The 12,439-nt window shown below is 43.2% G+C and overlaps 1 pseudogene; it reads left to right on the plus strand.

The window, feature by feature from the left end:
- The first annotated feature begins 2,425 nt into the window (after positions 1–2,425).
- LOC132503264 (peptidyl-prolyl cis-trans isomerase G-like) overlaps positions 2,426–12,439 on the plus strand; it is a 34,132-nt pseudogene continuing 24,118 nt past the window's right edge.

Here is a 12,439-nt window from a genome sequence, read left to right on the forward strand (position 1 = left end):
TCTGAAACTATCTGAAATCTAGTAGAACTCTGCAAGAAAAGAAAATATTCTAAGAAAGATTCCATCTCGGAAAAGCAAAGTTACTTTGACCAGATGTGGCAGTGGCCCTTTCAAACTGCCAGAGAGAGGACAGGAATAGCTTGCTGTAACTTATGATACTAATCCCAGACATTGGAGTGAATGGAAACCCTTGGAGGGCTTTGCTGACCACTCCTGATCTGCACCAGCACCAGCGAGGGGCAGGTGAAGCGTAAAGAGGAGTGTGTATGTGTGTGCCAGCCAGAATACAGTTCAGCTAGGATTGCCTGCTAGGCTGAGATGGAGACACAGTTTCAGGTAACATCATAATTTATATCACAGCAGATACACAACCCAAGTCTGCTCTTTCCCTGTGTAGAAGATGTCTAGTTCTTTTCTGCCCCCTTCAGACAAACAATATCAGCAATTTCATCTCTTGCTACCTGAGAAGCAAGCTTGACATAGTAAAAGACATGCCACTTTCCTGGCTGCTACTCAACTGTAACTCAGGAGAATTAACTTCCATCCCATTTGAATGTGTGAAGTGTTCCCATCCAGCCAGTACTTAGTAAATTTGTATTGGTTATTCTTGAGGCAAAGGACATTTTCACCTTCTAGATAGGCCATATGGTCTCTTTCAAAATCATCATGATGTAGAGGAATAAACATAGACTTCAGAGTAAGTCAGAGTTGGGTTCAAACCTCTGTTTTGTCTTTTATTAACTGCATATTCTTTAGCAAGTTTTTTTGCCTTATGTATAAAGTGAGGTTAATAATGCCTACTACCTACTCAGGGCTATTGTATAGCTTAAGCAAGTTCTTATATATAAAATGCCTACAACATCTAGGCATTAAATAAATGTTGGTTAAAACAATTTAAAATTTGGTTTTGTCTATTCTATTAACTTTATTTTTATACCTATATATCATTTTGTATATTAAAAAACCCTAAGTATAACCATCTCTCATGCCTTTTGGCCAGGTTATTTTCTTAAGGAATAGCATGACAAGATAATTTAAAAAGCAAAGGATGGTTTTTCTTTTCTTGGAGAGCACACATACATTTGCACACACACACAGAGGCAGGTGGGTGACTTTCCAAAGTTCCTCAAGCTTTGGGTCGTCATCATAATTAAAAAGGGGATGTGATCAAAGTGAGGAAACAATGCACAGCACATCATGAGAGATGTATTCCTCCGTGATCTGTAACAGATGCTTTCTGAAGAGCCTGGCAGAAGCTGGGTGCAGGCCCAGCTGCATGCCGGTCAGGATGACCAAATTCTGTGTTCATATGTTAGAAGAAAACTAAAAACCAGAACCCAGCAATCACTTGCTCTGAGCCAACTTTGTGGTAGATGCTAATGAACATTTAATAATTATTACTTTCATTCCACCCTGGAATCTCTGACAGGAAAACTGTTGGCAGAACTGTAAACAATAACTAAAAAAGACTGCATCTCTAGAGAGAATAACCAGGCCACTAAAGGGGTCTCTTCTCTCTGTCCTTCTAATTGCCCATGTATTTTAGATATGACAGAGTCCCATGCAATAAGTCTTTTCTGTTCATCCTCATTCTTGGGTGGGTAGTAAATCAAACTCCATCTTCTCATTTCTTTCTTCTGCTGGGTGACTTTTTTGCATCTAGTATAGCTCAAAGACCATGCAGTCCTGGAGAGCCAGTGCCAAGTCGGTGGTCAGGAAGAGGAGCCCAGACAATGTGGGCAAGAGGGTGGAAACCCCAGACGGTTGAAAGGCTGTGGTCAGACCACTGTCCTCAGATAGGAGAAGGCCCCCAGAAAAATTGTTGGAAAATAAATGATTCCAAGTGCTAGAAGAGGACAAGGGACTCCTTTTTATCACAGAAGGCATCAATCTTATAGACATAAAGGAATTAAAAAAGAAAAAGGCCAGAAAGAAGAAAGTTGGCTTTAACTCTTTTTAAAAATTAAATATAAGGAACGCAAAACACTGGCCTTAAAAAGTCTGGCATCATTTATGGCTGGTTAAGGAGGTGGACATGAGAGAAAGGATATATTGACAGAAATGTGACGGATTATGAAAGATGAGCTTGGTTCAGGCACACACTGGGCAATCCTTCGAGTCCCAAATGCATCTTTACTTTTAGGATCTTGAAGAGGGCGAGAGCGCAGCGCCTGTGTGAATCAGCAGAAGGAATCTTTGTAAGGTTGGTGTTTCCAAAGCAGGGCAGGTGTTAGAGGAGCCGCAGCTCAGACAGACGCCTGGGGAGCCCGCAGTCAACAGGTCCAGCAGGAAAAGAGCCCCTACCGGAGACTGAGATGGAACAAATACAACCTGCCCAGCCCAGGGTAAAAGTTGAAAAGAACTAGGACGAAGGGACAGCTCGGGAACAAGGAGGACACTCCCGGCCACGCCCCTCCCCGTGCGCATGCGCACTCACATCCACGCCTCCCCCTCGGGCCTTGGGACCAGCAGTCGGGTCTCCGCCCAGCTTTATCCCTGTTTACCTCTTTCCCCAAGAGAGGCCCGAAACTCAGCGATCATTCCTCATGCCGTGGACACTTCATGCACATTAAGTCCAGTACGTCACATTTTCTGACCCCGTCTCCCACCTTTCCTTTTCTCCTGAAGCTCTTCCTCTGTGCTCCCTGGAATTCAGTCAGTTGGCAGCAATATCCCTCTATTCGATCCTCCACTGCTTTTCTGAATGCTCCTTACTTCGTGCTGACACTTGCTCTTCTGAGGACATTGCTTCTCCTGTGGCTCTATGTGGTAGTGGCTCCCCGGCTCCATATCAACTGATCCTTTCCCCCTTTCACTGACCCTCAAACCCCTCATGTCCTCTTTTCCCAGATTAAGTCCATGGTGGGTCATTACAATTAATCCCAAATTTAAATCTGGACTTCTCTCCTGAGCTCCAGTCACATATCCATTTGTCTATATGACATCTCCACTTGGATGTTTAATGGGCTTCTCAATCTCTAACTGGTCCAAAATCAAGCTCAGAATCTTCCCATCTGCTCCTCCTGCAGTCTCCGCTGTTTTAATAAATAGTGACCCTTTCTTCTAATTGCTCAGGTCAAGAAACTTGTCATTTTTAGGTTCTTCTCCTCCCACCTTTATTGAGATATAATTGACATGTAACAGTGTGTAAGTTAAAGGTGTACAACATGATGATTTGATAAATGTATATATTAGGAAATGATTACACATCCATCACCTTACATAGTTACCTTTTTCTTTTGTGGTGAGAACTTTTAAGTTCTACTCTCTCAGCAACTTTCAAGTATATAATACGGTATTGTTAACATAGTCACCATGCTGTACATTAGCACAACCAGAACTTACTCATTTTGTAACTGGAAGTTTGTACCCTTTGACCACCTTCTCCCATTTCCCCCACTCTTCTGCCTGGGCAACCACCTATCTACTCTCTGTTTCTATGAGTTTGATTTGTCTTTCAGATTCCACGTATAAGGGAGATCATATAGTATTTGTCTTCGTCTGTCCTGTTTCACTTAGCATAATGCCCACAAGTTCCACCCATGTTGTTGCAAATGGCAGGATTTCCTTCTTTCTCATGGCTGACTAATATTCCATTATGTCTGAAACTATACCAAATTTTCTTTATCCATTCATTTATTGGTGGACATTTAGATTGTTTCCATGTCTTGGCGATTGTAAATAATGCTGCAATAAACACAAGGGTACAGATATCGTTTCAAGATAGTGATTTCATTTCCCTTGGATATCTACCTAGAAGGGGAATAGCTGGATCACATGGTAGTTCTATTTTTGATTTCTTAAAGAATTTCCATACTGTTTTCTAGAGTGGCTGCACCAATTTACATTCCCACCAACAGTGCACAAGTTTCCCTTTTCTTCACATACTTGCCAACACTTGTTACTTCTTGACTTTTTGATGATAGCCATTCTGACAGGTGTGTGGTGATAGGTCATTGTGGTTTTGATTTGCATTTCCCTGATGATTAGTGATATTGAGCACCTTTTCATGTACCTGTTGGCCTTTTGTACATCCTCTTTGGAAAAATGTCTATTGAGGTTCTTTGGGTCCTTTCTTTCTCTCATATCTCATAATCTGTCAACAAATCCTGTTGGCTCTACCTTAAAAATACATCCTGGGGGCTTCCCTGGTGGTGCAGTGGTTGAGAGTCAGCCTGCCGATGCAGGGGACATGGGTTCATGCCACGGAGCGGCTGGGCCCGTGAGCCATGGCCGCTGAGCCTGCGCGTCTGGAGCCCGTGCTCCGCAATGGGAGAGGCCACAGCAGTGAGAGGCCCGCATACCGCAAAAAAAAAAAAAAAAAAAAAAAAAATCCTGGATTTGATCACTTCTCACCATCTCCACCATCACACACTGGTCCAGGCCACCATCATTTCTTGCCTAGATTCTGCCGTAGCCTCCTAATTATTCTCCCTTGCTCTCCTTCAGCTCATTCCCCACACTGCAACCAGCATGACCCTGCTAAAACTAAGACATGCTGGGCCACCCCTCAGCTCAGAACCCTACTATGACTTCCCACATGGTGCAGAGCAAAGCCAGGGCCTTACTAGGCCCTGCAAGACATACCCGATCTCTTCCCAGCCTGCCCCACTCTGACCTCATCTCCTGCTTTTCCCTCCTGCATCAGCTTCTGCCTTCTGCCACTGCGGCCTCCCCACTCTTCCTCAGGCTCCAGGAGTGAGCTTCTACCTCAGGTTTTTGCACGTGCCTTTTCTCCCTGGCTAAGTTCAGACCTTCTCAAAGAGCCCCTGCCCTGGCTGGTCCATTAAACCCCAATCCAGACTCCTTCTACTCCCCTCCCTGCTTCATTTTTTCTTTATCACTGCCTAACTTACTGAAGTTTTACAAACTGTGTCTTTGCTTTATTTTACCCTATTGATTATCTCTTTCAAGAAGGCAAGAGATTTTTGTCTCTTTTCTTCACTACTGAGTCCCCCGTTGCCCCCAAACAGTGCCTGGCATGCAGTTGTTTAATAAATGGGTGAATACCCCAGGCTCTGGGAGTGGGTCATTGGTGAGATTACAGAAGAGGAAGGTGGAATTGCACTGCAGACGTGATGTAACTGGGCTTTGGAGGAAAAGAAGACACGGGAGCGGGGGGAGTGAACCAAGAAAACAAGCTCCTAGAGATGAAGGCCTGCCTTATGGTCCCCAAGATTTCCTCAGCATCTGGCACACGGCCAGGCCCCAGCAGCCCCTCGGAAATGTTGTTGCAATGAACACACTTTCTTTAGATTGGAGAAATCTGAAAAAGGAATGGGGCAAAGCCAACCAGAGTTGTTGATTTCAGAATCTTCCTATAACCTCAGGTTACCCAGGAGTCTGTCACCTGGGTGCCCCCTTGCTAGGCCACTTTATTCTTTACTATTTAAATGAAAACACCTCAAGTCTTGTGGGCCACAAGCTATGGGAAATCCAGTGACTGCCCCAGAGGATCTCTGTAAATCCCTGGGCCTCTGCTGAGTCACCTCTCTCACTAACCTCCCAGGCCTGCCAACGCTTCACCTGACATGTGGGCTGCTCCCCTCTTGGGTTGCTCCCCTCTCTCGTCCCATGGAGACCACCCCTGTGAGCCCTGGTAATACAGAGTAGTGACTGCAGCAGGCTCATTCTAAAATTAGGGGTTATACAACAATACATCACACATTTAATTTGAAAATTCGTTATCCCTGTTCCTAAAAGTTCCTTGGCTTCTCTCACACTGACCATCCGCACTCCAACCCAGGATTTCTCACTGCCCCACTTTTCTCCTCAGGCCTCAGGCCTCACACAGACACAAGTAGGATAAGCCTGGCCTGTGACTATAGCTCTCCTCTTTGGGTCTGGCAGAGTTCCCAGAAACACCCTCACCTGCAATGTCAGGACACTGAGACCAGGTCTCACACAGCTATTTCCATTTCAATTAAGTATGTGTGCTTTGGATTTTGGAAATGTGGTTTGGGTTATCTCAATTAAATATTTTGTGAGCACTATTTCTGACTTGCAAATAGTTACAAAATTGCTTCCTTCTCAACCCAAGTGTGTGGTGGGAAATTAAGAACAATTTGAATGGGTCTCACCTTACCCAAGAGCTAATAATTCAGACCACAACCCCCACTCAAACCCCGACTTTTTCAGCCACTGTGGATTTAGGGGAGGAAATAAGAGAAGGTCAGGCACTGGAGGGGGTGCCTCAGCTATTTGCACTCACTAGACAATGGGGTGTGGAAAGGAATTAAAGCTACAAGAAAATCTGCCTTGCACCTCACCTCTGTCATACTCTTTTTAGGGATCAAGTTGCAAAAAACCACTTGCCTCTAAGAGCAGGCTTTACTTTAGTACCGGGGTCCCCAACCCCCGGGCCACGGACCGATACTGGTCCTCAGCTTGGTAGGAACCGGGCCGCACAACAGGAGGTGAGCGGCGGGTGAGCGAGCGAAGCTTCATCTGCCGCTTTCCATCACCACCCATGGCTCCCCATCACTCGCATTACCGCCTGAACCATGCCCCACCTCCCGACCCTCTCCGTCCGTGGAAAAATTATCTTCCACGAACCTGGTCCCTGGTGCCAAAAAGGTTGGGGACTGCTGCTTTAGGAGGACTAGCTGGCCTTCCAGCCGCCTCTGGAGAATTGTTAGCTCGTAGAGGAGAAGTGTGTGTGACTGGCTGATTGCTGATCAACACCACCCATTCTACTTTGGCTCACCCAAGGCAGAGGTTCTCAGAGCATGGTCCCTAGACCAGCCATGTCAGCATCAGCATCAGCTTTACTTGGAAAGTGGTTAGACAGGTACATCTCATGTCCCACCCCAGACCTACTGAATCATAAACCTTGGGAGTGAGGCCCAGGAATCTGTGTTTTAATGAGCCTTTCAGGCAGTACTGATTCAGCTCAAGTCTGAGGACCACCGACCTGGCATTCTGTACAGCCCATATGCAAAGTCAGGCCTCCAAGTCTGGTGAAATCTGCTCAATCCTTCCCATGTAATGGGAAAACAGTAAAAAAAAAAACCCAAAAAACCCCAAAAAACTTTATTTAGATAGATAGATGAACAAAAAAGGCACAGAGAGGATGCTGGATGGTGCTGCTTAAATCACCAGGCACAGCAATGGTCTGTGTGTCCATGTTTTTGGGGGTGAGGTGCTGGAAAGGTCAGCCCTCCAGTGACCAGCAATGAACATGCAAGTGAGTGAAAACATCCCCCAACTGTCCACTGAGCTGCCACAAAGCCCCGGGTCCTCTCTTAGAAACACTTCACTTTTGGGGGTACCTCGTGGTAAGCTGTGGCCCCCAGAAGTCTGCGCCAAGTTCTGTACCCACATCCCTCCATCTCTCCAAGTCAGTGGTGGAGCTGGAATTCACCCTCAAATGTTGGACTCCCAAACCGCAGCTCTGGCTCACCTGCAAAATCCTGCCTTGTCTGCTTAGAAGTGGTGAGGGGGATTTACAGGGCGGCACACAGTGGGTGAGCGGGAGAAGGAAATGCTCAAGCAAAGGAGGAGGCTGAAAGCCACAACCGAAGAGCCATATGCGGCCCAGCAGACCCAGCAGCCACTGCTGGGTGGTGACCAGTAACAAGAATTCATTTTCACAAAGAAAAAGTAGTGTTCACTCAAATCTAAAAGGTAGGCAATTCCCACCAACGGTGCAAGAGGGTTCCCTTTTCTCCACACCCTCTCCAGCATTTATTGTTTGTAGATTTTTTGATGATGGCCATTCTGACTGGTGTGAGGTGATACCTCATTGCAGTTTTGATTTACATTTCTCTAATGATTAGTGATGTGGAGCATCCTTTCATGTGTTTGTTGGCAATCTGTATATCTTCTTTGGAGAAATGTCTATTTAGGGCTTCTGCCCATTTTTGGATTGGGTTGTTTGTTTATTTGATATTGAGCTGCATGAGCTGCTTGTAAATTTTGGATATTAGTCTTTTGTCAGTTGCTTCGTTTGCAAATATTTTCTCCCATGCTGAGGGCTGTCTTTTCAATTTGTTTATGGTTTCCTTTGCTGTGCAAAAGCTTTTAAGTTTCATTAGGTCCCATTTGTTTATTTTTGTTTTTATTTCCATTTCTCTAGGAGGTGGGTCAAAAAGGATCTTGCTGTGATTTATGTCATAGAGTGTTCTGCCTATGTTTTCCTCTAAGAGTTTTATAGTGTCTGGCCTTACATTTAGGTCTTTAATCCATTTTGAGTTTATTTTTGGGTATGGTGTTAAGGAGTGTTCTAATTTCATTCTTTTACATGTAGCTGTCCAGTTTTCCCAGAACCACTTATTGAAGAGGCTGTCTTTTCTCGATTGTAAATTGAGACAGCCACTATGGAGAATAGTATGGAGGTTCCTTAAAAAACTAAAAATAGAACTACCATATGACCCAGCAATCCCACTACTGGGCATATACCCTGAGAAAACCATAATTCAAAAAGAGTCATGTACCACAATGTTCATTGCAGCTCTGTTTACAATAGCCAGGACATAGAAGCAATCTAAGTGTCCATTGACAGATGAATGGATAAAGAAGATGTAGCACATATATACAATGGAATATTACTCAGCCATAAAAATAAACAAAATTGAGTTATATGTAGTGAGGTGGATGGACTTAGTGTCTGTCATACAGAGTGATGTAAGTCAGAAAGAGAAAAACAAATACCGTATGCTAACACATATATATGGAGTCTAAAAAAAACGGGGGGGTTCTGAAGAACCTAGGGGCAGGATAGGAATAAAGATGCAGACGTAGAGAATGGACTTGAGGACACAGGGAGAGGGAAGTGTAAGCTGGGACGAAGTGAGAGAGTGGCATGGACTTATATATACTACCAAATGTAAAATAGATAGCTAGTGGGAAGCAGCTGCATAGTACAGGGAGATCAGCTCCATGCTTTGTGACCACCTAGAGGGGTGGGATAGGGAGGGTGGGAGGGAGATGCCAGAGGGAGGAGATATGGGGATGTATGTATATGCATAGCTGATTCACTTTGTTATAAAGCAGAAACTAACACACCATTGTAAAGCAATTATACTCCAATAAAGATGTTAAAAAAAATAAAAAATAAAAAGTAGGCAAGTATGCAATTATTGTAGAAATGCTAAAATGCAATGTGCTTACACTGAATGGATTAAAATTTAAATATCATTTAGGAACGATTTACTTTTAGGGGAAACAACCCATTTCCTGAGGTGCTAGCTAGGATAAATGAAGTATCCCTGCAGTATACTTCTGTTCAACTGCCCAGTGAGTTTTTAAAGAATGGGTTTAGTCATAAGTTCTGCACAGGTGAACAGTGTACCCACTCATTTCTTGTATTTCACCCCATGAGCTCAAGCGATGATGCTCAAAGAATTTCTCCTGCAGTTTGGGCAGTCAGCATCTTCCAGGGAATTCACTTTAAACTAGAGAGTTTAACCAAAGCCAAGCAAAATCAGCACTTGGTTATTACTATTATTGTTTTAATAAGCATCTTCAGCAAACCTACCAATCTTCCAGAAAAAAAAAAAGAATCTAGTTCTTTTTCCCTGTTGACAAGGGAGTAACTTATGAAAATATTGCCTTACAGTACAAAGAATGATGCAATGACAGGCAACACTCAAACTGGCGATTAGTTAGTACTTGCGTCTCCTGCCTGTTTCTAGTATGTTGATTAGTTCTGTCCTTGCCATGTGGGGTTGTGTCTTCCACGTGAAACACTAGAGAAGGTGGCAGCATTCCTATTCTGAGGATGCAAGAAACATTAATTATTCCTTGGAATCCTGTTGGGTGAAGTGGGTTTTTTTTTCTTCCCTTCACCAAGCGAAACAGGAGAATTATTTCCTAATAAAACTTTCACTAGGCCAGATAGTGTTGCTTGAACATAATTTTTAATATGTAGTGGCCTAGAACCTGGCAGATATTGGCAGAATGGGTGCCCCTGTTTTAAAAAGCTGAATGTGGCTGACAGTAATATCACTGCTTCCTTAAGTCTATTAGAGTCAGGGCAAGGTTAGACAAATACATTCCCACCAGCAGAAAACAGCAACTTTCCAAAATGTATGTCAGTGGTGTATTTACAGCCAAATCCAGAAGGAGCTTGTGTTTCTTATGCTGCTCCCATTAATGAGACAAATGTCAGCATCTGTAAGCTATTTTTTTCTTCCTGCTTATCAAATCTTTCAAAAAATTGATAACTAGTCTTTATAGATTGTGAAAGTCAGATATAACTCTGAATGTATTACTTTACTGGACCCCTTGGGGTAAACTTATCACCTGGAAACCGTTTTACATGGACGATTTGACTTTCATGTGGAGTGTCATAATGCACCCTGGTTGGAAATCTAAAATAAAATATCTGGACTACAACCTTCCTCTTGGTGGAATTTATGATTCCCTCAGTACAATAATTTTGAAAATTGTATCCCTTAAGCTATAAGACTTGATAAATTATTAACTGCTTGAATTGAAGAAGCTTTCCAATAGGCTTATGTGCTATCTAGAGGCACGGATTAATTTCTACAGAACTAGAAGCTCACCTCAAACTGTTTTTCAGCAATCTAAACTACCCGCTTCCTCTTCTGTCTAGGACAGATCAAAGTGTCCATTTCCTCTCTGGCAGCTCCGGGAGGTGCTGCTTTTAGCAAAGCTCTGCCAAAAGACGATGACCATTGATCCACCAGAGAATTGGTTGTGTTCAGTCAATCACACCCCAGAGAGACTTGCATCCACCTGGGGCTCTTATCTTTCTATTTCTCGTGGCATTTTCTGGTTTAAATTCTACTCTGGTGGAACTGAACTGGTATACAGAGAATGCTGGTAGGAGGGAGTCTGGAGGGTATTGTTTTTGTGAACTTAGGGAATAGCATTTTTTTTTTTTTTTAACTTTCAGGGACTTTTGTTGCCAGAGGAAAATGTTCACCTGTCTTCTGCTTTAAAGCCCCTCTTCTCTCATCCCAGACACCGTGCCTTGAAAATCAGCCACGACCAGGTGTATAGGAACCACAGACTGACCAAAGGCAGAAAGGGCTTAGAAAGCTTTCCGCAGAGCTCTCCTTTTTTTGGGAGGCGGGGGGAGAAGGTCACAAAAATTATAATCATCCTCATCAGTTCACTCAGTCCCATGTAATTAATTATTTTTTCATCTTGATCTTTTGCTAGCACTTTTATGAATTTATCAGTTTTCTATTAGAGTTCTGAAAATGCTTATTCATTCAGTTCAGCAGTATAGTCAGTTACCAGAAACCTGTACTTGTCAGTCTTTTCCATGAATTCCTTGAAGATGAAATCCTTTTATAGGAACATTTTTGCAAAAGCATCAGAGTACACCCAGAACTGTCTGTAAATGACAAAAGACTTAAAAATGACCACGGTTAAAGATTTGATGAAAGTTCATAATAATGCAATTGACAAGGAAATTTAGTTATTTCTGACATATACATTTTAAAGTAATAACTAGAATTATGACTTATAACATTATACAGAACATATAAGATTTTTAGAAATTTCATGTAATGTCTGAAACATTAACATATTTCCATACAAATAACCCAAAGAAAGTTTAGTAATAGTTGGTTTTTTGTTTGTTTGTTTGTTTGTTTGTTTTTTTATACTGCAGGTTCTTATTAGTCATCCATTTTATACACATCAGTGTATACATGTCAACCCAAATCGCCCAATTCAGCACACCACCATCCCCACCCCACCGCGGTTTTCCCCCCTTGGTGTCCCTACGTTTGTTCTCTACACATGTGTCTCAATTTCTGCCCCCACAGAGCTCTTCTAATAGATTCTTTCCCTTCACCCAGGTCAGTTGAGTTGGGAGTACATTTAATTATCTGTTTTACGGTCAATTCTATGTGTAGTCAAGATAATGCTAACTGTCTTGATATAGGGACAGCTTCTATAAACACTGTTTCGGGGACACAACAGTGCAGTACCCAAGAGCACACTGCAATAGAAACCAATGTGTTCTGTGGCCCAAGGTGCCAGGAACATGTGAAAGTATTTAGGATCAGTTGCTCCACAGGAAAACTTGAAATTCCCTGACATTTCACAGCTCATGTATGAAAGAAGTAGAGGCTTTCCCCAGTTTGATAATGATCCTAAAACTTTACATGACATTACATATAACATATTGTAAAGATGAAGTAAACTTTTAAAAACTATCATTAATAAGAAATGAATTTTGGGGCTTCCCTGGTGGCGCAGTGGTTGGGAATCTGCCTGCGAATGCAGGGGATGCAGGTTCGAGCCCTGGTCCGGGAGGATCCCACATGCCGTGGAGTGGCTAGGCCCATGAGCCATGGCCGCTGAGCCTGCGCGTCCGGAGCCTGTGCTCAGCAACGGGAGAGGCCACAGCAGTGAGAGGCACGCATCCTGAAAAAAAAGAAAAATGAATTTTTATCAACCACATTAAAGGATAGACTGAACAGGTAGGTAGTCAATTGTAGGGAAAGTGTCATAGAGG

This window comes from Mesoplodon densirostris, chromosome 2 (genome assembly GCF_025265405.1).
Source record: "Mesoplodon densirostris isolate mMesDen1 chromosome 2, mMesDen1 primary haplotype, whole genome shotgun sequence".
NCBI lineage: Eukaryota > Metazoa > Chordata > Mammalia > Artiodactyla > Ziphiidae > Mesoplodon > Mesoplodon densirostris.